The sequence below is a fragment of the Neovison vison genome, chromosome 11, assembly GCF_020171115.1.
Source record: "Neovison vison isolate M4711 chromosome 11, ASM_NN_V1, whole genome shotgun sequence".
NCBI classification, from domain to species: Eukaryota; Metazoa; Chordata; class Mammalia; order Carnivora; family Mustelidae; genus Neogale; species Neogale vison.
Window position 1 is genome coordinate 26,537,866 of NC_058101.1, and position 24,367 is coordinate 26,562,232.

Below are 24,367 nucleotides of genomic sequence, written 5' to 3' on the forward strand. Positions count from 1 at the left end.
TTTGAAGTACTTGGTATGGGGGGCGCCTGGGTGGCTCAGTGGGTTGAGCCGCTGCCTTCGGCTCGGGTCATGATCTCAGGGTCCTGGGATCGAGTCCCGCATCGGGCTCTCTGCTCAGCAGGGAGCCTGCTTCCTCCTCTCCTCTCTCTCTGCCTGCCTCTCTGCCTACTTGTGATTTTTCTGTCAAATAAATATATAAATAATCTTTAAAAAAAAAAAAATGAAGTACCTGGTATGGGGCTCTAGATGCCTTCTCCAGCAGAGGTGTCAGCAGAACTTCCTGTGAGCATGGAAATGTTCTGTGTCTGTGCTAATTTGGTGAGTCCTAGCTACCTGGCTATTTTGATTCAAAGTGAAGAAAATTAAATATTCAGTTCAGGGATGCACTCTCAAGGGTTACTATAAAACAAATAGTAATGGAGACTGATTGATGCAATGATAGACAAAACCAATCTATCAAACAAAACAGAGGTGGGAACTAGTCTACACATATATGGCCACTTGATTTATGACAACTGCAAATGGGTGGAATGAGCTTTTAAATGAACACGTTGGATTCACTGGATATCCACATGGGAAAAAAGGCATCTGGGTCCACTTCTATATCCCACCGTCTACAACAATTGATTCCAAATGGATTACTGTTCTAAATGGAGCAAATTACAATAGTCATATTTTTAGAGGAATACAGAAGAGAAATCTTAATAACCTGGAGTAAACACAGGCTTTTTATTTTTATATTTTTTAAATTTCTTTTCAGTGTAACAGAATTCATTGTTTTTGCACCACACCCAGTGCTCCATGCAATCCGTGCCCTCTCTAATACCCACCACCTGGCTCCCCAACCCCCCCGCCCCTTCAAAACCCTCAGATTGTTTTTCAGAGTCCACAGTCTCTCATAGTTCACCTCCCCTTCCAATTTCCCTCAACTCCCTTCTCCTCTACATCTCCCCTTGTCCTCTATGCTATTTGTTATGCTCCACAAATAAGTGAAACCATATGATAATTGACTCTCTCTGCTTGACTTATTTCACTCAGCATAATCTCTTCCAGTCCCGTCCATGTTGATACAAAAGTTGGTTATTCATCCTTTCTGATGGAGGCATAATACTCCATAGTGTATATGGACCACATCTTCCTTATCCATTCGTCTGTTGAAGGGCATCTTGGTTCTTTCCACAGTTTGGCGACCATGGCCATTGCTGCTATAAACACTGAGACCCTTCTTTTCACTACATCTGTATCTTTGGGGTAAATACTCAGTAGTGCAATTGCAGGGTCATAGGGAAGCTCTATTTTTCTTTTTTTTTTTTTAAGATTTTATTTATTTATTTGACAGAGAGAGAGATCACAGTTAGGCAGAGAGGCAGGCACAGAGAGAGGAGAAGTAGGTTCCCTGCTGAGCAGATAGCCTGACGTGGGACTCGATCCCAGGACCCTGAGATCATGGCTTGAGCCAAAGGCAGAGGCTTAATCCACTAAGCTACCCAGGCGCCTCTCTATTTTTAATTTCTTTTTTTTTTAAAGATTTTATTTATTTATTTATTTGACAGAGAGAAATCACAAGTAGACGGAGAGGCAGCAGAGAGAGAGAGGGAAGCAGGCTCCCTGCTGAGCAGAGAGCCCGATGCGGGACTCGATCCCAGGACCCTGAGATCATGACCTGAGCCGAAGGCAGCGGCTTAACCCACTGAGCCAACCAGGCGCCCTTTATTTTTAATTTCTTAAGGAATCTCCACACTGTTCTCCAAAGTGGCTGCACTACAGACTCCTTAAATCAGAAACACTCACCCTAAAAATTGACACATTGGGATATTAAAAATTAAGATTTTTTTTCCCTCAGAAGACTTCATTCATTAAAAGAATGAAAAGAAACCCAGAATGGGAGAAGATATTTGCCACATATAGACCTGACATAGGATGCATATTGAAAAAATCCTCTTACAATGCATAAACAGACAGAGCATATCTGTCCAAGGGAATATGCCTCATCAATGAAAAGAAGTGGATTGCTGACACATGCAGAAGCATGGAATCAGAAATATAGTATACACTGTATAATTCCAGGAATACAAAATTTTGAAACACATAAAGCTGGACAGTGGAGAACAAACTAGAATAGGGGAAGCCCCCAGAAAAGTGGAGATGAAGATGGACTGGGAGAAGGCATGGAACTCAAGACTCATGGGCTCAAAACTCAGCAGATGAACAATGAAGATTTGTGGATTTAATTTCGTTGAATTTGTACATCAAAAGAAACCTTAGACATTGAATTTCAGTTAGTGATATGCAGACTAAATTACTTACAGGACACGTGTTGCTATCTGTAATGTGAAATGCAACAATATTAAGGTGGATAAAAGGATAGAAATGTAACAAAGCAAGTTTTATAAAATGTTATTCATAGACTCTATATGGTAAGTTTATGTGTGTTTACTATAAAATTCTTTAAATGTTTCTAAGTATTTGGGGAACCTGGGTGGCTCAGTCACTTAAGCATCCAACTCTTGGTTTCAGCTTCTCTCGTGATCTCACAGTTTGGGGGCTCGGTTGTAGGATTGAACCCTGGATGGAGCCCAGATTGAGCCCCAAATGGAGCCCCAGGTCCAGCCCCATGTTGGGCTCCGCACTCAGTGTGGAGTCTGCTTTAGATTCTTTCCCCCCCTCTCCCCTTCTCCCCTCCCTACGCTCACACACACACTCTCTCTCTCTGAAATAAATAAATAAAATGTAAAAAAAAAAAAAACTTTGCTAAATATTTGAAAATTATTATAATCAAATGTTAGGAAAAATACAGATGAAGAGAACAGTTCACAAACATGAGCAAAATTTCAACAGACACTAAATAAAGTTATTCCTAAACAACTAATAAACGTGAAAAAGTGCTCAACTTCATTAACTATCAAGGGAGAGGCAAATTAAAATCACACAAGACACAATCATCTCCTACCAAAATAGCCAAATGCAAACAGATGGAAAATCCCAAGTATTGATAAGAATATGGAACAACCAGAACTGTCTTACTTTGCTGATAGAAGTCTAACTGGCACACTTTGGGAAACTGTATTAAAATATCCAAATTTGAACATGGCATAACCTATGACCCAACAATTCCATTTCTAGGTAAATATCCAAGAGAAATGCATTCATGATTCATCATGTTCATTGAAAGATCTCTATTACTGTGTTCGTCACAATATTTTTAGTAGGCCCAAGATATACACCTATTTCAGTGTTATCAACAATTGACAAATAAAATGTGGTATATTCACATGGTGGAATGCAATACAGCAATACAGCAATCCTCATGAACGGGCTGTAAGTGGAGTCAACATATGGATGAACCTAATGAATGTAACAGTGAGTTAAAGAAACTAGACATAAAAGAGTGTGTGCTCTAATGGTCCCGTTCATCATGTACAACAAACCCAAGGCTGCTAGTCTACTCACGACTTAGAATTCTAAGGATAGTGGGTAACCCTGGGGTGGGAGGGAAGGGGTTAGTGATTGGAAGGAAGCACTTTTGGGATGCTGGTTAACCATGTTCTGTTTCTTGACCTGGTTGCTGGTGTGATTCATTTGTGAAAATTTCATTTATAATTTGTGTACCTATCTGTAAGTATGTAATATTTCAATAAAAAGCAGCTTCTGCCAGAAGCTGTGAGCAATATGGGGCCACAGAGGATTTGCCATTTGAGAGACTTGAGAATGATTTGAGAGACAGGATTAGATGTGCATTAGAAAGATTAATCCCTGGCTTTGTGGAGGATAGCAAGGAGAGGAGCTAAGGAAGTGTTTGTAGAAGTAATCCAGGCAAGCGATTAAGAGGGCCTGAATTAAAGTAGGGCAATAGGGCTGACAGGGACAGAGGATAGCTGATATTTAGAGAAGAAACAGAACTTCAAGTCACTAAATCCCTCTGCACCTCCCTATCTCACTTGAAAAATGGAAGTTAACAGTAGCTACTTCACTGAGGCTATTTTGATGACTTAATGATCTGTTCGAAATCAAACGGACAACAAAGTCACTGCTCATTGCATACAATGCAGAGCCAGATAGATTCCTAATCTTCCAAAGATTAGGAAGTTTTAAGGGAAACATCTTAATTTGGCAAGGTCTAAGCAACCCTGCCTTCTTTCAAGCACACGTAAAACCACCTCCCTGCCTAAGGCTGGGTCCCGTGGAACACAGTAAATGGCTACGGTTAGGAATAGGACAGTACATGTCAGAACCTGAGCGTGATCTGTTCCTACGGGACCACAGGTAAGAAACAGGTGAGGGCTCTTCGGGGGCGGGAGTTCCAGTAACCGGAACCCAGCCCCTCCTCCCTACCGGCTCGGCTCAGAGGCGTGGCCACTGAAGGGGGCGGGGATCTAGGCCAAGGGGGTGGAGTTGGGGCCAGAAAAGATGCCAATGCGACGCGAGCTTTCCCGTGTTTAACCAATTGAATGCGCTCAGGGCCGACCCATTCTCTGATTGGCACAACGCGTCTGCCGGTGTTCTCGCGGTTTGTGGGAGCCTCTCCGCGGTCTCGCGAGGATGCGGGTCTTCGCCGGTGCTTGGTTAGGCGGGCGGGTTCCTCCGACGGCTGGTGGAGCCCGACGGCTGCGGTCTGCCTTGGAGCCGTTGTGCCGGAGGCGGAGGTGAGGTGCGACCCGGGCTTTGGGTTCTCGTGCTAGACCTCGCCTTCATCCGCCTTCTCTCTGCCAGCCGGCACAGCGGCTCTGCAGTCACTTGGCAGCGGACCGCGACCCGATGAGGCCCCGCTGGGTACTGACGCTCACCTTACCTGTGTTGTATGCAACCTTGAAGGGGACATTTGGGTTAAAAATAGTGAACTTGTGGTTCTATTGCAAACACACTTTTTAGTGCATGCAGTACGTCCAGTATACCATGTTAGTAGGGATTAACCGCCCTACTTAGTGCCAGCCTCCACCCTTTTACCCTTTTTTTTTTTTTTTTTTTAGCACAGGCTAATTTACGGAGAGTTCGAGTGGAGCCACACTTAGATTTTGAACTTCGTTTTCAGTGCAGATCCTTAAAAGCAGCCCTGCTCACCTCCTGAAAAGGTAATGCAGATTTCTGCAGTAAGGGAGCATGGCAGTATGTGCTGAATTCTTGCACTTGTCAGAAACCACAAAATTACCTTCAAGTACTTTATACTTAATAGTAAACGTCTTGAGCCTGACTCTGTGTTTCAGTGAAGGAAAAGCACTGCCAGAAAAGTAGGGGGCGGGGGAGGCAAAGGAGAATCCCAAAGCATGAAGACACCTGTAGACTCCTGAATTTTCACGTAGAAAATGACAAGTGTTGGCGAGGAAATGGATGGAGAGCTTGGAACCCTTGTGCACTGCTGATGGGCACATAAAACGGTTTAGCTGCTGTGGGAAAGTGTGATGGGTTCTCAAAAAGTTATACACAGAGTTAGCATCTGATCCAGTAGTTCCGCTTTCAGCGTAAACCCCAGAACACTGAAAGCAGGTATGCAAAGGTACTTGTACACCCATGTTCATAGTAACATTATTCCCAATAGCCAAATGGTGGAAACAGCCCAAATACATGTAGAGATGAGGGATAACAAAATGTGGTATATACATGCAATGGAGTACTCGTCGCCCTTAGAAAAGGGGTCAGTAATACCTGGTGCAACATAGGAGAACCTTGAAAACATGGTAAGTGAAATAAGCCAGAATCAAAGACAGATAATGTATGATTCCGCTTCTGTGAGGTACTTAGTGTAGTCAAATTGATAGAGACAAAAAGTAATAGGGGTTACCAGGATCTAGGGAGAGGAGAGCATGGGGAGTTAACTGTTTAGCAGGTACAGAATTTCTGTTAGGGATGATGGAAAAATACTGGAAAAGTGATGGCTGCATGACATTGTGAATGTAAGTAATGCCTCTGAATTACACATTTCAAAATTGTTTATGGGAGCACCTGTGTGGCTCAGTCAGTTAAGCGACCTTTGGCGCAGGTCATGTTCCCATGGTCTTGGGATCTAATCCCATATAGGGCTCCCTGCGCAGCAAGAAGCCTGCTTCTCCTTCTCCCTCAGCCTGCTGCTCCCCCTGCTTATGCGCTCTCTCTTACTCTCAAAATAATAAATAAAATCTTTGCATGGAGGACAAGGGGAGTTAGAGAGGAGAAGGGAGTTGGGGGAAATTGAAAGGGGAGGTGAATCATGAGAGACTATGGACTCTGAAGAACAATCTGAGGGTTTTGAAGGGGCGGGGGGTGGGAGGTCGGGGTACCAGGTGGTGGGTATTAGAGAGGGCACGGATTGCATGGAGCACTGGGTGTGGTGCAAAAACAATGAATACTGTTATGCTGAAAATAAATAAATTTTTAAAAAATCTTACAGAAATCATTTATGGTATATATATATATATATATATTTCACCACACACACAAGAAGCAAAACTCATCGATAAATACACTCTAAAGTTGCAACTAGTCATTGGAAAACCTTGTCTTAATTTTAATTTCTGAATCTGGGTTGTACAAACATAATTTGTGAAACCCTTTTCAAATTTTGCTTTGAGGGGGCGCCTGGGTGGCTAAGTGGGTTAAGCTGCTGCCTTTGGCTCAGGTCATGATCTCAGGGTCCTGGGATCGAGTCCCGCATCGGGCTCTCTGCTCGGCAGGGAGCCTGCTTCCCTCACTCTCTCTGCCTGCCTCTCCATCTACTTGTGATCTCTCGCTGTCAAATAAATAAAATATTTTTAAAAAATTTTTGCTTTGAAAACTAAATGAAAAGAATTCATGTTCAGTGCTTACTAGATGCTCTTTTTCAATGTATGTGTGTTTGTTTTAAACTCTGAATACACTAGTGTATGTATGTGTCCAGAACTCCTAGACACCCAACTGCATATATTGTGTTATATAGGCTGGTGACAACAGCATCTATCCTCTTGTTATGGATCTGGAAAGAAACTATCTTGATATCTTGCATTTGGCCTCCCTATCAATCAATATCATTAGGAAAAATATAATTTCAAACTAGCTCTTTCTAAACATGCAGCCAAGATGGATGGCAGCTTCCATACTGTTATTAGGATAGATTTTATCTTAGGGTTTTTTTGGGGGGGGGTGGGTGGGGAGGCTAAATGCTCCTTGCATATAGTTCATGTATTTCAAATATCATTTTCTTAGCCATTTGACAAGTAAGAAAATGCCAATTTATTTTCTCCCCTTCTGTAGATGGGAAATAGAAGGCATTGAAGCAGAGATGGTGTGATGCTGAGATCTTCAGCAACTCCTCCAAAGATCATTTGCACACTTGTGTTTTAATTTGGACTAATTTTTCACTGTGAAATGAAATTCATTTCTTGTGAAATCAGAGGAGTGATTGTTGCCCAGATAGAACACGTTTAGCTGCCCATAACCATGCTTTCAGGGTTGCCAGCTAACTTTGAGTAGATGTGAGTAGAATTATTCTTTTTTTCCACCATAAAAATGAGTGACCATTATTTAGAGCAATGAGTTCCTATTAAGCTTTGTGTAAAGTTAAATAAGTCTGCAAGTGAGACACTTGAGATGTTAACAGTAGTTTATGGTGAAGAAGTAATATTAAGAGCGGGAGTTTTTGACTGGCACAAAAAGTTTAAAGAAGGCAGAGATGATATCCATGATGGTGTGGGAAGGGCTGTCCCATTGCCCACAGAACACATGAAAACAATGAGAGGGTCAGAAATTTGGTTTATGTCAATTAACTGTAAGAAAAATGGCCGAAACGTGAAATTTAGACAAAGAAACAGACTCTTGCTGAAAGAGAACTTGCACGTGAGGAAAGTTGCTAGGAGGACTGTATCTCATTCCATTGTGTTCGATGATCCTGCAGAGGCCAAACAAAACCAGAGCTGCACGTGAACCTGCCACTTGGGCGTATATTCAGGGCACAATCCTACAGTTTAGTTTCACTGGTCTTGGCAAAACTTCTGTCTGAATCTAAAATGAGCTGAGCTTCTTCATGTTCCCTTGGCTTCAATAGTATATACAGTTGAGTGTGACAAAGCAGAGACGTGGGACTCAAGGTTTATTAGGAACCTAGCAAACTCACCACGGGACTTAAAATTTCTACCTTGTTTCTTCAGGGTGAGCTCATTTGAATAATCAGTACGTTACCTACACGCTGAGCAGTTAAACTTTCAACAGGACGCTAGAGATCATTGTTACTCTGTATGGAGATATTTCCAGAAAGATACGAATGGCCATCTTTAGGCAGAGAGATTCAGACTTGTAATAATGAGACTTTTTGTAGTGGGAAATTGAGCTCAGACATGGAAACAGGTATTCAAATCTGTCATCAAGAAAAAAAAAACAGAATTATGTGAGACAGCACATAAGTAGGGGAGAGAAGAAAGAGGGAGAAGTAGCCCACCCTCCCCACCCCCTCACTGAGCAGGGAGCCAGCTGTCCAGATTGATCCCAAGATCATGCCCTGAGCAGGAGGAGCCCTTAGCTGATGATCCAGCCAGCCACCTCCTAAATCTCAATTTTAAGTAGATTTTTATATATAAATTCTTTGGGTCTGGAATTTGGTACAAAAGGTAGACAAATAGAGCTCCATTTTGTTGCTAACTTCCTTCACTAGGAGAATGAGATGCGATGCTTTGAGTTTTGGAAAGCATCACTGCCATTAGCAACACATTAACAACAGACACAGTCATTTCATCAGTAACAAGGAGCTGAGTTTTGACCTTCACATTTTCCAGGTGTACTACTTACTGAGTGTGGTGGTCCTATCCTAAGCATGAGCTCTAATAAGCATTCATCGAAGGGAAGGCACAACCTTGGCCACCAATAGTTTAAAGTACATTATGGTCAAGTCAATTGGTAGTTTTGCTGAAACACTAACAAAAAAAGCATTGCTCATACTAGAGATACAGAAGTAATAGGTGAAACATGATTTCATATACATTTTGGTAAACCTAGAAAACAATTTCAGATATTGTTGTCTATGAACATTGGCATTTTAAGGAGCTAGTTGATCATGTGCTCTTCCTTCCCATAAGAAGAGATTTTGAGTTCAATGAGGATGAACTTCTCATTCAGAAACCTGTTTGTGCCCGTTTCCTTCCCAGTCTGTGGTAGGATACTGTCATCAGTATTAGTATGTTTCAACTTATACACACCGGAAATTACTGTGTAGGACTGAAGTCAGAGCCCTGTGCTGGTGCCTCTGAAAAGACTAGTTTTATTAGTTATACTATTCAGGTTTTTTGTTGTTTTAAAAAGACCCCCAAAAATCCAAGTCTGCGTTTTGTGGAACATAAGCCAAAACTAATTGAGGTTGTTATGGAAAAAATGTCTCATTTTTAATGATCTGTATTACCTCTGGGATCCTGCTGGCCAAAGCTGTATGGCCCATAAGGCAAAAGTTACAATTAGAATAATGGTTTTCATATTGTATTAATTTGTTTTCATTACTAAATTTTTACAACTTGATCTTTGGAGGTACTTTGTACTGTGTAAATGAAATTTACTGGAAGTATACATAAGTAAACCAAATTGACATCCTAATAAACCCTAAATGATTTTTTTATATTAGTTTTAATCATCTGTGTTGTTTTACAGGGTATTTGCTAATCCTTGTTATTTTAGCCACATGCTCGCGTCTCGTGATTTAAATCTAAATGAAGTTTAACTTCATTGCCACACCTCTGAAATTTTTTTTAATTGATTAATGACTAGATAAGATCTACACCCCCCCACCCACCCCCACCCCGCTCGAACACCCATAAGGCACTAAAAAAAAATCCTGTAGGAGGCAGCGTGGTGGGGTTCCAGCTCCGGCTGTATTTGTGATCTTAAGCTTTTTCCATCTGTATTAGTTACCAGAGGCTGCTAGGCTCTGTAACAAATTAGTACAAACGTGGTGGCTTAAAACAACAGAAATTTGGTCTCTCACAATTTTGGAGGCCAGAAATCAGATTCCCGGGGTCAAATTAAATGCGCACTCTCAAGGTGGGGCCGGGGGTGGGGGTGGGGAGAGTGTATTTCTGGAGTCTTCCAGAACTTCTGGTGGCCGCCTCCTTCCCCTGGCCTGAAGCTGTATCGTTCCATAATCTTCAAGGCCAAAATCAGATCTTTCTGCGTGTCTTCTCATGGCCTCCTCCCTTGAGCACAGAGTCTCCTTCTGCCTCCTTCTCATAAAGGCACTTGTGGGGTGCCCGGGTGAAGCATCTGACTCTCAATCTCAGCTTAGGTCTGTTTTGAGTTCCAGCCCTGCAGTTGGGCTTCACCCTGGGTCTGCTGAATAGATTAATTAAATAAAGGCACTGTGAATAGATTTCCGGCTCAGAGATTATCCAGGATAATCTTCCCATCTCAGGAACCTTGACCTAATCACACCTGGGAAGACCCTTTTCCAAATAAGCTAACACAGGTTTGAAATTAGGACCCGATTATATTTGGAAGTCATTATTCGGGTCTACTATGCCATAGGTTTTTCTCTTCTGCAAAACCTCGGCAACAGTATTGCCAATGAAACTATTTTTTTAAAAAAAATATATTTTATTTATTTATTTGAGACACAGTGAGAGAGAGCATGAGTGAGAAGGTCAGCGGGAAAAGCAGGCTCCCCGTGGGGCTGGGATGGAGGCAGTCGCTTAACCAACTGAGCCACCCAGGCGCCCCAGAAACTCTCTTTAGTAATGGAGATGTCCTATATCTGTTATCTGGTACAGTAGCTTCTAGCCATAGAGAAGACCACTGAGCATTTGAAGCATGGCTAATGCAACCAAGGAGCTGAGTTTTTTCATTTTACTCAGTTTTTAAATACTTTATTTGACACAGAGAAATCACAAGTAGGCAGAGAGAGAGGAGGAAGCAGGCTCCCTGCTGAGCAGAGAGCCCCGTGTAGGGCTAGATCCCAGGACCCTGAGATCATGACCTGAGCCAAAGGCAGAGGCTTTACCCACTGAGCCACCCAGGCGCCCCTATTCAGTTTTGTCTTAAACTTAAATAGCCCCATGTGACGTGTGACTTGGGCATATTGGGCAGCACAGTTCAAATATCTATAGTTCTAAATTCTGAACTCTGAGGCCCCTTAGGGAAAAAAAAAAATGTAGTGTCCTTTTTTTCTTTTTCTCCCGTATCTGGCTTAAGACTGCTTCCATCTTCCACCTGCTATTGTTTAGTCTAATGGACTTAAAACTTTTTAGCACCAAAACCCTTTCTACTGGGGGGCCCTCGGGTGGCTCAGTTGGTTAAGTGGTTGCCTTCTGCTCAGGTCATGATCCCAGCATCCTGGGATCCAGTCCCACATAGGGCTCCTTTCTCAGTGGGGGAGTCTGCTTCTCCCTCTGCCTGCCACTCCCCCTGCTTGTGCTAGCTCTCTGACAAATACAGAATTTCTTTAAAAAAAAAAAAAAAAAAGGGCAACAAAAAACTGGAAAACCAAAGTGCAAACTGGGCTGTACTGGTTGAGGTTTGGTAGTGGGAGAGGAAGGGGGCGGGGGTGGGCAGGACCAATGGCCAACCCAGGGTCTCCACCTGTTCACCGGGCCCAGGTGACTCTTCTAGGGGCAGTGGCAGTGGTTGGTGACACCAGTGGTTATTCTTGGCAAGTGTGTTTGCTATTCACACCGTGAGACAGTGGCTAGAAAACAGTGGTTCCCTTGGCCCCTTATCCCTGAACCACTGTTGAAGTCATGTTTTACCAGAACTTGGGGCTGCAGCCCCAATGGAAGCTTTAGGACTCTCCATTCTTCTTTCCATTTTCCCACTTAGCACTTGAAGTCACCTCATACAGGCCTTTTGTTCTCCCAACCACCGGGCACCCCAGCACCCCTCCACCGCCATCCTCCACCTTGCTGACTAGTTCCTACACTGAGCAAGGAAGCCTCACGGGTCTTTACAAGGGAGGACTCCATCAGCAGATCAGTTCCACCAGTAGTCATGGACTTTTGTCTGTTTTATTCACTGATGTGGTCACAAAACCTACAGCAGTACTAGGCCCATGATACATGCTCTAGTTACTGTATGGAAATCAAAGCCAGCATTTTGGTATAGAAATACTAAACACCAGCACTGTCATTTTATTACAAGGACCATACATTATAGAAATGATCCTATAGTTCTACCAATAAAGGACATTCACTGAGCGCTTATTACTCACCAAGTAGTTACTATGTATAGACTCAACTTTAAACTATGAGGATTAGCAAGAGACTGAACCTACCTTTAGTATTGTGCCCCTTCCAGTGTTCTTACTGGCTGTAAGCCACTCACTTGAGTGCCATATATAATTCAACCAATATCATTGATATTAGTCTTAATTATAAAATGATACCGCTCCTTGTAGTATACTCATGATGGGCTTAGGGCTCAAATATACCAGAATCATTATGGCAGGAGCTTGATTAGCCCCTGGGAACATGACAGAAATCATGGGAGGGGCACCTGGGTGGCTCAGTGGGTTAAGCCTCTTCCTTCTGCTCAGGTCATCTTAGGGTCCTGGGATCAAGCCCCACAATGGGCTCTCTGCTCAGTGGGGAACCTGCTTCCCCGACTCTCTCTGTTAAATAAATAAAATATTGAAAAAAAAATAGAAAGAAACCAAGATGGACTTCAGTAAAGTAGGGGCAGGGCAGTCAGGTAACCACTGACTAGATTTTTAAGTATGACAAGGCTGTTATAGGATGCTAGAGATTTCTAGAACAAGAGCACTAATGGGGGGTGTGGGGTGAGGGGAGAAATGATAGTGACCACAGAGAAGCTGGTTAAGAACAGGAAACAGTATGGGTGCTAGGGAACATTTCTTGGTAAACATTACAGCATTCAGAAACCCAGGAGGCCAGAAGGTTATGAAATACCATCTTAGCCTGCATACAAGCGGTCATTTCTCTGCAATTTCACTTTGCTTCCCCCCAAAACCTTTACACACCTCTCTTGGGGCCTTTTGTTTTCACTCTGCCCCAAACATTCTTCACCCAAATACATACAGAACCACAGCATCTCCAGATCCCGGTCCCCGTCCTCCTTGGCCAGGCCTGAGCTCACGTCCTTTACTCAGAGCGCACATACATGCAGTTCCTCTCTCCCTTCCCTACTTTGCTCCCCTCTAGCAATTAAGACCTTCTCGTGCAGTTGTTCAATAGATGACCTGAAAAATAACCCCAAGGCTGGATTTTAGTGTCATATGCAAGTGTAAATGAAGTTTAGAAGAAAAGGCTGGCACAATGTTATGAAATAAGCATTAAGAGGGACTCCAAGGTGAATATTAAATACCTTTATTGAAAACTTCTGGAAAATGAGGTATTTGCCGTCATTCAGGGGCCATGGCAAACAACTAACACATACTAGGCTCTATTCATCTTGCTACACTATCTCATTTGTTCCCACAGGAAAACTTCCCCGTCACCTTCAAGATTTTCAGATTCTAACAATCTAGCACCACTGTATCCTTTAAATCCCCACGCAGCTCCTTATGCTCATTCACCAAAAACACCTAACATGCAGACAGATGCCCCCTTTCTGCCAAATTCTGGGTAACTTCCATAGGTTTGATGTAATTAAATACTAAGAAGACCTTATATTCTTAACAGCTCTAACTGTGGTCTCCCCTGACCAAACCGGCCTCAGCTATTTCAGTATTACTAGTAATAGTACCACTAGAACGTTAAATGCCAAGAGAGAAGTGACTTTCCAGGAGGTCACGTGGTGAGAAAGTTCTATTAGGACCCTTGTTCAGGGATACACACGTGGTGGGATCTTGAGTCAGTACCTAACCTGTCTGTTGCTTCATCTGTAAAATGAGAGAACAGTTCCGACCTCACACAGTTGTCAGAACTAAAGGACAAGATGTAAATAAAAAAACACCTGCTCTGCTGCCCGATCACTACCAGCACTGTCCTGTTGCTAATAGCTGCGAAGGCCATGCTGGACGCATGGCTGCTCCAAGTGAGGAGCAATATTTGACCTCATTAGAGGCGTGTGTGTATCGTAAACTGCAGAATTGGTATAAGTCAATAAAAATACCAGCACTGGAATATCCCAGCTTCCTCCGCTTGTGCCTGTAGTTTTCAACCTATAAAGAAGAAAAAATTCCAAATGACCTTTCAAACAGAAAACACCTTGTGTAGACTTTTTTCCCCACCTTCAAAGAGAAGCATCTCTGGAGGTATTCTCAAACTATGGTTAGGTTTAAATTCATCACTGTGCTAGGAACTGAATAAAAATATCATGTAGGAGCTCTTGGGTATCTCGGTAGGTTAAGCACCTGCCTCGGGCTCAGGTCATGATCCCCGGGGCCTGGGATGGAACGCCGAGTTGGGCTCCCTGCTCAGCAAGGATTCTTCCTCTGCCCTGCCCCCACCATGCTGCTGACCTGTGCTCTCCATGGCGGCGTGCACGTGCTCGAAGATTAATAAAATCTTAAAATCACCAAGGTGCTTGAACCAAAGAAAATTTCTCTCTGGTTCAGCTGTGACTCCAGACAGGATCCAAAGAGGAGGTTTACCATCTCTTCCCTGGGTTTTATGGAGACTTACTTTACCCTTCTGTGTTAGCCTCTTAAGGCACTGCGTCAGCCTTAAAAGGGCACAGGAAAGGGCCGGTTGGGTTTTCTACACGGTTCTCTAGGATCCCTGTATTCCTCTCCTCTATCCCCTGGATCTCAGCGATTTTTTTTTTTTTAAGATTTTATTTATTTATTTGACAGTCAGAGAGAGATCACAAGTTAGGCAGAGAGAGGGGGTGAAGCAGGCTCTCTGCTGAGCAGAGAACCCGACGTGGGACTCGATCCCAGGGCCCTGAGGATCATGACCCGGGCTGAAGGCAGAGGCTTAACCCACTGAGCCACCCAGGCGCCTTCAGCGCTTTCTTGTAGAGTCCGAAAACCCACCGGAAGAAGCTGCTGTGCGGGGGGAGCCCGGGAACGCGCATTCCCCCAATCCGAAGGGCCAGACAATCTGGGGTCCACTGAACCGAACACATGGGTGCCCCGGTCGCCACCGGCCACGTGCTCCGGGCCTGGGTCCTGGCATTTCTCTCCAGGACGCGGACCTACCTGCGCTTAGAGCTCAGCCCACGCAGCCCCGCACACGTCGGTGACAAACTCTCCGGTCCCCGGGTCGGGCCAGGCTCCCGCAGGCGCAGGCGGGCCGGCCCCGAACCCGCTACGAGGTGGCCGCGGCGGCGCCCTGGCGGAGCAAAGCGCGAGGTTGTTAGGGCGGAGGCCCCGGGCGTGGGGAAGCCCGAGGGCGGCTCCGCGCGGGGCCTGTGCCTCGCGCGGCCCCGGGACGGACTGGGCCGCCCGTCCCCCGGGCCTCGGAGGAGACTGCTCTACCCCTCCGTTCTGGCCGCCGGGAGCAGCGGAGCTCGGGGCGGGCAAAGCTCGAGGGGACGCGGGGCGAGCGCAGCCCCAGCCGGGCCCGCAGGCCGGGCGCCCTCCCCGCCGCACCCGCGCGCAGTCACGACTCACCTTCGCGGGACGCGGGCGGCGCAGAGACCCGCACGGTCTCGCGGGCTCCAGGACTAGCGCGCGGCGAGCAGGAGGCGGAGCGGCGGGCAGCCTATCCCGGGAAGCCTCCGGCCGGGGGCGGGGCGGGGCGGGCCCGGCTATTGGCGCCCCGCGGTCCTCGGCCCGCCCAGGTCCTTCGGGATCTTCCGCGGCTGGAGGACGAGCTAGGCCTGCGCGCGGAGCATCCTTCTCGGAATCCGGAGTCCTTGCGCCTCCCCTTGGCCCTCGTGGTTTTGGTTCTCTAGGGCGGGGTGCCTTCCTCGGGGTCCTTCCTGGGGGAGGGAGCCGGGTTCACGGTCACTCTAGGGCTGGGCCAGGACCAGAGAGTCCCTTTCCCAGAACTAGATCAGCTCGGCGTGTGTTCCGAGTCCGTCCTGCTGAACCGTAAGCTCCAAGAAAAGCCAGACCGAGTCTCTCTGACCACGTTCACCCAGGGCCCCTCCTAAATCCGAGAGGACCATTGTGCATTCATCAGCCGAGCTCAGTAATGGCAGGGGCTTGGGGAGCACCATAAACATTCCCTAGGTGACAGTCTCAAACTTGACAAACAAGTGGAATAAAATCGGAGTATATGCGAAAATAAGAGAACTCCGATTACAGCCCTAAGAATTTGCCATCTGTTAACAGATTTAGCCTTAAAAGTATCTTTTCTCAGGCCCACGTTTTAAATGGGGAAACACACGCAGAGTAGCTTTCCGAGGTGACAGAGTAGCTAGCAAGTGGTGGATCTGGGATTTCAACCCCAAAAGTCTTATTAAAAAGTAGAGCCCCTCAAAACACTACCACACTGCCTCTCCCCAGGTGTGTGGAGCCGGATGGGAAACCAACAGCATTTCCATTTGACTCTCTGATCAGGAAAGGCCTTCTCTGTGTGGCTGGGGGTCAGGAGGCCCAAAGAGCGGGAAAGCACTTGACCTTTTTAGGACCCAAAAGTATAAATGGGATTTAAGAATGTAGGAGCAGAGTGGCCTGAGATGAGAGTGCATGGGGGCCAGACAATGCTGGAGGCCCTGGTAGAGTGTGACTTTTATGCAAAGAACAATGAAAAGCTTTTCAGGCAGTTTTTCAGAGGGAAAATGATAGGATCTGAGGTAGGGTGTGGTTTGGGAGTCATTAAGATGCCTTTGCTGAGGAGAAGAAATGGAATAAATTTTTTTTTTTTAAAGATTTTATTTATTGGGCGCCTGGGTGGCTCAGTTGGTCGGGCAACTGCCTTCGGCTCAGATCATGATCCCGGACTTCCAGGATCGAGTCCCGCATCGGGCTCCCAGCTCCTTGGGGAGTCTGCTTCTCCCACTGACCTTCTCCTCTCTCATGCTCTCTCTCACTCATTCTCTCTCAAATAAATAAATAAAATCTTTTAAAAAATTTTAAGATTTTATTTATTTATTTGACACATAGAGATTGACAGCAAGAGGGAACACAAGCAGGGAGAGTGGAAGAGGGAGAAGCAGGCTTCCCCCTGAGCAGGGAGTCCGATGCAAGGCTTGATCCCAGGACCCTAGAATAAATTTTATTAATAAGTCCCGGCAGCCAGCCACTCCCTATTTTGTGGATATTCGTAAGATGAATGTAAAATGAGTTAGTGGCAGAGGGCATACCACGTTGCTGTCCCTTTAACTTATCTCAGAGTCTTCTAATCATGTCTCCAGTTTTGCATCTGTTCTAGTTACAGTCCCTCTGGGTCGCAGAAAGGTATTACCTTTCCTTCAGTTATGGCAATGAGTGTGGACAAGTTAACTGCCTGGGAAGACTTGTCTGCAAAGAGATGAACGTAGGAATTCAGCAGTGACCCCGCGGGCGTGGAAGTGGTTGTGCAGAATGTCTTCCTCCTGAGCCAGGTGATAAACACTGGATGAGGCCATGGAAGAATGATAGTTAAGGTTTCACTTGAACTCGGGAGAAATCCGCCTCAGTGAGGACTTCACACCTCTGACTGAGCAAAATACAACTGTAGTTCATTTGAAATGGTAAAAACCATTTGTTTGGGGTAGAGGAAAAATGTCTTCTCAACTATTAAAAAAAACCAATTCAAATTAATACAGACATGATGGACTGAAATTAACTCATTGTATAACTGATTTTGGAGTTAAATTCAGGGTCATCTATGTTTGTTGTGAAAAATGCTTCTAATTCAGGTTAAAGAAAATGGAATCATTTCTTTATGATTATTTGACCTGATTATTTGAGAGAAATCTGTCCAGCCTGAGAGAATTTAGCTCGACCTAGAGGACCAGGGAGCCAGGTGGAAAAGCACAGGAAACCTGATGGGTGGAACCTTCTGGAAGCCTTCATGCCTCCCAGAACTCCCACCTCTGTAAACCGGTACCTCTACCTTCAACACCATTAAATAAATCCCAGCCTCTGGGCTCCAGCCTCCATTCCTTCCAGCTTCCCTCCACCTCACAAGCTACCTGTTATTTGGGGGTATTTTCCCCTCCCTGTCTTGTTTCTCACTTCTCTCTGGCTCTTAGTTTCTCCATATATACACACTCTGTCACTTTCAACCTGAATAAACGTTCCCTCCATCAAATATGCCCCAGTCCCCAGATGCCACACTCTCCTCCCCTTCCTAACAGACCTTCAGAAAGACCACGCTGACATAGGCCTCCATTGCCTCAGCCTTATTCAGCCCCTAGGTCAGGATAGTCTGACTCTCTTCTTCCCCAAACCCCTAAAACTGCTCTCCAAGGCCACCAGCGACCTCGCAGTGAGACCTCCTAGCCTCTCCCTGGCATCGGACATAACTGACCGCTCCCTCCTTGATTCCTCCTTCCCTCTGGTTTCTGAGTCTCCACTCATCCCTGCTTTTCCTCCTACACCGGTGGTCCCTCCTTCTTCCTCTTTTGTCCTCCCTTTTCAGGTGTGGGTTCCGGGGACGTTCTTTCTCAGCTCTCTTCTCTTTTTACTCTGTTCACTCTTGCTGACCAACTTCCCAGGAATGACAATAATTGAAGCCATTTCCGGAATATCAGTCACTTAACACATGCCGGCTCTAATTCATAAGACAATCCTGCAAAGCAGATAACAAGACTGTTGTTATTAACACTGAAGGAACCCTTATGAACCAGTTATAGAATTCAGTCTTTTACATAAAAATACCATTAGCATCAGTTTAGAGATCATAAACTGAAGCCAAGAAAGTCTGAGTGACTGTCCCAGACTGCACAACTATGGCAGAGCCAGGATGCCCATGAAGGACTCCCAGCCTGCCTGGCCTCTCCCACTCCAGATCCCCTCCCGCTCAAAGGGACTCCCTCAGTCTGAACGTCTCTCCCTGGCTTTAAGTACCAAATACCCACAAATCCTGCTCACATCTTCATCTGGAAGACCAGAGACACCACAAAATCAGCTTGTCTCGAGCACGGTTCATTCTCTTCTTCCAACCCCACACGTCTCTTCTGTGTCAACTTGAAGAATAATAGTTCCTCAGCCCAGCTGTCCAGAACTGAGCCCAAATGATGTCCTCTCTTTGCGTCCTCTTCCCATTCCCAACATCCTGCTTCCTCATGTCCTTCTAGTCAGTCAGTTCTTTCCATAGACCATTCCATGAGTCTTCCCTCTCCTACCCACTCCCTATTACTTTAGTTCTAGCTCACATCATCTCCTTTCTGGCCCATGGCAGCAGCCTCCACTCAGCCTCCCTGCCTCCAGTCTTCCCGCCCTAGTGCAACCTCCACACTGCTGTCATCTCCATTGGAAATCCCTAAATGGCCCCTCACTGCCACCAGGACCAAGACCAATTCCCTGTCTTTCTGCCTCCCCCTGACCCACACACCTGTTATTATTCCAGCCATATGGAACTATTTGGAGCTCCCCGGATGCTCTGACCAGCACTGTTCCATACAACTCTCTGTGATAATGGAAATGTTCTATAATGGTGCTGTCCAATATGGCGGCCACAGGTAGCTAGCTAGTCAGTATTTGACATGAGGAACTGAATTTTAGTTTTTATTTAACTTTAATTTAAATTTAAGTAGTCACAGGTGACTGGTAGATACTATATTGCATTAGCACAGCAATTTAGATCAAAGTGTGAGCCAACAGCATGGACCTCACTGAAAGCTTATTAGAAATAATGAATCTTGGGCCCCACCTCTGATCTGCTGATTCATAACCTGCATTTCTTTTTTTTTTTTTTCATAACCTGCATTTCAACCAACCTCACTTGTGCTTCAAGAAGCACTGCACTAAGAGCTTTTTTTTTTTTTTTAAACAAAAAAATAGCTTTCCTTTTAATTGAGTATTTCATCCTGAAAGGGGCTTCTCCCTTTCCTCATTGACTGTCTTTCCCCTTTTCTTTTTTTTTTAATTTTTTAATTATTTTCTTTCTGTTTTTTTTTTTTTTTTAAAGATTTTATTTACTTATTTATTTGTCAGAGAGAGAGAGAGAACACAAGCAGGCAGAGGCAGAGAGAGAAGCTCTTTGTGGAGCAGAGAGCCCAATGCGGGATTTGATCACAGGACCCTGGGATCATGACCTGAGCCGAAGGCAGCGGCTTAACCAACTGAGCCACCCAGGCGCCCCCAATTTTTTATTTATTTTCAGCGTAACAGTATTCATTGTTTTTGCACCACACCCAGTGTTCCATACAATCCGTGCCCTCTCTAATACCCACCACCTGGTACCCCAACCTCCTACTCCCCGCCCCTTCAAAACCCTCAGGTTGCTATTCAGAGTCCATAGTCTCTCATGGTTCACCTCCCCTTCCAATTTCCCTCAACTCCCTTCTCCTCTCCATCTCCCTATGTCCTCCATGTTATTTGTTATGCTCCACAAATAAGTGAGACCATATGATAATTGACTCTCTCTGCTTGACTTATTTCACTCAGCATAATCTCTTCCAGTCCCGTCCATGTTGATAAAAAAGTTGGGTATTCATCCTTTCTGATGGAGGCATAATACTCCATAGTGTATATGGACCACATCTTCCTTATCCATTCGTCCATTGAAGGGCATTTTGGTTCTTTCCACAGTTTGGCGACCGTGGCCATTGCTGCTATAAACATTGGGGTACAGATGGCCCTTCTTTTCACTACATCTGTATCTTTGGGGTAAATACCCAGAATGCACTAAGAGTTCTTGCTTCCTTGTCTTTGCATGTGCTGATTTCCTTGTCTGGACTGCCTATCACCTCTCCTTTGTTCCTTAACTCCTATCTATTCCTCAAGACTTAGCATCTACAAGCACAACATATCCTTAGTATGATTATCTGGAGGACAGAGGGTGGTGGGGAGGGGTGAGGAGGAGAGAGAAAATGTCTATGATAAAGCCACACGTATCTTGTAATCCCAAGTATCTAATATCTGTATACTGTATCTATATCCATATGCACACATATTATAGTCTGTATATCCTCATGCAAAGATTGTTACTGTTAAAGGTGGTTCTCTCAAAGTGGTGGGACTTCGTGTATTATTTTCCTTTAAATATTTCAGAATTATTCAAATTCTTTACAATGAGCCTGTACCATTCATAATCAGAAAATAAAATAATCATCACTTTCATTACAGAAAGTAAAAGAAACTTACTTTAGCCTTCTGTAAACACTTGTATGAACATGATATCAGAACAAAGTAGAGTTGACCTTTGAACAACGTGGGGGTTGGAGGCACTGAACCCAGCATAGTAAAAAATCCACAGATAACTTTCGACTCCCCCAAAACGTAACTGCTAATAGCCTCTTATTGATTGGAAACCTTACCCATAACCTTAACAGTCCATTAACACACATTTTATATGTTATGTGTTTAATATACTGTATTCTTTAAATTAAGCTGGAGAAAAAAATGCTATTAAGAAAATTGTAAGGAAGAGGGGCACCTGGGTGGCTCAGTGGGTTAAAGCCTCTGCTTTTGGCTCAGATCATGATACCAGGGTCCTGGGATCGAGCCCCGCATTGGGCTCTCTGCTCAGCAGGGAGCCTGCTTCCTGCTTCCTCCTCTCTCTCTCTGCCTACTTGTGATCTCTGTCTGTCAAATAAATAAATAAAATCTTTAAAAAAAAAAAAGAAAATTGTAAGGAGGAGAAAATAGATTCACAGTACTGTACTATATTTATAAAAAAAAAATCCGCATATAAGCGGACCTGGGTGGTTCAAACCCGTGTTGGTCAAGGGACAACTGGATAGCAGTTGTCCCTTGCTCATACCTCCCACAGTTAGGGACATTCACTGAATTAAGGGCCAGGAACAGCCTGGGCACCAGCCAACACTCACTGAAATCAGAAGAAGAAAAACATCAGGATCTCCCTTGTGATGCCTTTGGTGCTCTCATGTCTACCCTGTGTCTCAACAGACATAATCCTGTAACAGTGATGACAGTCTGCCCTCCATCCCCCATCTGGGTACAGGGGCTGCGGACTGAAAGGGGGCTTAGGTGTACTAAGAGGATCACCTGGACTCATCAGAGGTAACTGCAGAAACATTCGGACACCTTGGATAGCATCTTAGTTGGCCCTAAGCATCAAGGATTTGCTCTATTAAGAACTGATGTTTTTGTATATTGGCTGTTGCATTCCATTCTTTTCTAAGTTGTGGCGATTTTTTTCCTTCACTGAAGCAAGCGTGACAGTTACCTATAGAGATGCTTTTTTAAATTCGTGGCAAAATGTGTTCTGCTGAGCTGGGGAATACAATTTCTGCAAAGACTTAATGGGCTCAGCTCTGGAAACCCATGGGCTCCTTATAGAGTAGGGCCACAAAGAGCCACCTGCGCAAACAGAGGGGGCAACATAGCCTGGGGCCAAAACATTCTGTGCAGCAATTCATCTGCAAAAGCAGGGAGTGGTGTGAAATTTGATTAAACAGCAAGGTGAAGAAGGCGGTTTTTGGAGAGAGAGCTACCTCTTCAGGGTAGGATGTAATGTGTTCTTTTTTTTTTTTAATATTTTATTTATTTATTTGACAGAGAGAGAGAGAGAGAGAGAGATCATAAGTAGGCAGAGCAACAGGCAGGGGGGGGGGGAAGCAGGCTCCCTGCAGAGCAGAGAGCCCGATGTGGGGCTCAATCCCAGGACCCTGAGACCATGACCTGAGCCAAAGGCAGTGGCTTAACCCACTGAGCCACCCAGGCACCCCAGGATGTAATGTGTTCTAAAGACAGATCAGAACATTTATACTCTTTGTTTTAGAACAAAGGTGGCTCATCTCAGCAAATGAAGGTGTTTTAGTTATTTTTAATTTTTTTAATAAGTAAGTAATAAATAAATAAATAAGTAAATATTTACTTCTTTATTTGAGAGAGAGTGAGAACAAGCAGGGGGAGGGGCAGAAGAAGAGGGAGACGCAGACTCCCTGCTGAGCAAGGAGCGGGGCATGGAGTTTGATCCCAGGATCCCGAGATCATGACCTGAACCGAAGGCAGAGGCTTAACCCACTGAACCACCCAGGTGCCCCAGCAAATGACAGAGTTTTAAATCAATCTTTTTTTTTTTTTTAAAGATTTTATTTATTTATTTGACAGAGAGAAATCACAAGTAGGCAGAGAGGCAGGCAGAGAGAGAGGGGGGAAACAGGCTCCCTGCTGAGCAGAGAGCCCGATGCGGGACTCGATCCCAGGACTCTGAGATCATGATCTGAGCCGAAGGCAGCGGCTTAACCCACTGAGCCACCCAGGCGCCCCTTAAATCAATCTTTTTAACATGTACAGTTCTATCTATAAGTCTATACCCACCTGTCAATCTCCCTGCTGTCAGCACTGGTGTGGCCATGTAGTGGGGGCGCCAGAGATATAATAGGACTTGATAGCAGGTGCAGCCAAACTTTGGGAGGCCTGAACTCAGATGATTTAAATGATCATCATCTTTGTCATCGTCATCTTCTTCCTCTTTTCCTTTTTTTTTTTTTTAAATTCTCAAATCGATTTTTTTTTAAGATTTATTTATCCGTTTTAGGAGGGGGAGGGGCAGAGGGAGAGGGAAAGAGAGAACCTCAAGCAGAGTCCACACCGAGCGCAGAACCCAACGTGGGGCTCGATCTCATGACCCTGAGATCAGGACCTGAACCGAAACCAAGAGTTGGATGCTTAACCAACTGAGGCACCCAGGTGCCCCTGAAACTCTCAAAGTCTTAAGCAATCTCCTGTGTATTTCCTTTGGTTTCCTCATTCATCTTTAGAGGGGAATAGTGTAGACCAAGAGTGGAGAATCTACCCTCTGAAGTCAGACCACGTGGGTTCAGACCTTGTTCTGCCACTTACTAGGTCCATATACGTGGGCGATCTCCTCAACCTCTCCGAGCTTTGGTTCCCTCAGGTACAAAATGCCATCATAGTAATGCCCATGTTAAGAGTCTTCACCTGCATGAGGGTGATCTGTGTCTGGTGCAGAGTTTTCTTCTTAAGAAAAAGAATGCAAGAACATCTTGTTTTTATGCATCGAACAAAAATACGCAACCATGCAAACATACCGTAGAACCCCTACTGGGCCTGGAACCTAAACTGGGCTCCAGTAGCTGCGTTATAAAACTGCCTTGAGGCTGGGATGCTTGGGGGAAAGGTACGCCCTGTTCTCCTTCAGTAACATCCCCAGCACAGCATAGCTAAGGAGGAAATTCCGTGTTCGTACCACTGAGCCTTCTTGCTGACTCATCAGAATAATGGCCAGCTTGCACTGCATGCCTATGACTGTGGGCCAGGTGCTGTTCTACGTTTCTGACACATATTGCCTCCTTGAAGCCTCATATGAAAGCTGAGAAATATGTGATGTTATGATCCCTTTTTATACATGTAGAAACTGAGACCCGGGACAGGTGATAACTTGCCCCAGAAGATGCACCAGCTGTGTACTGAAACCCAGGGAGAGGCAGAAGCTGGTTTCCAGTGTTTGAGTTCCTGCCACGGTGCCCTTTCTGTCCAACTCTAGGACTAGAGGAAGCAGGGGGGGTCCTGAGTCACCATGCT

At 45.0% G+C, this 24,367-nt stretch overlaps 1 long non-coding RNA gene and 1 other non-coding gene across 5 annotated transcripts; both read right to left on the reverse strand.

The window, feature by feature from the left end:
• Positions 1-7,554: 7,554 nt before the first annotated feature.
• Positions 7,555-15,453, reverse strand: LOC122889311. 4 transcript variants are annotated; one of them, XR_006380874.1, is made up of 6 exons: positions 15,428-15,453; positions 15,014-15,146; positions 13,984-14,032; positions 12,948-13,108; positions 8,125-8,299; positions 7,555-7,834 (listed from the first exon to the last, which is right to left on the reverse strand). It is a non-coding gene; the product is annotated as an uncharacterized LOC122889311 (long non-coding RNA). The 4 variants fall into 4 exon arrangements; XR_006380875.1 differs by lacking the exon at positions 8,125-8,299; XR_006380872.1 differs by having other exon boundaries at positions 7,555-8,299.
• LOC122890819 lies at positions 14,427-14,548 on the reverse strand. The gene has a single exon (XR_006381240.1). It is a non-coding gene; the product is annotated as a small nucleolar RNA SNORA26 (small nucleolar RNA).
• Positions 15,454-24,367: the final 8,914 nt, after the last annotated feature.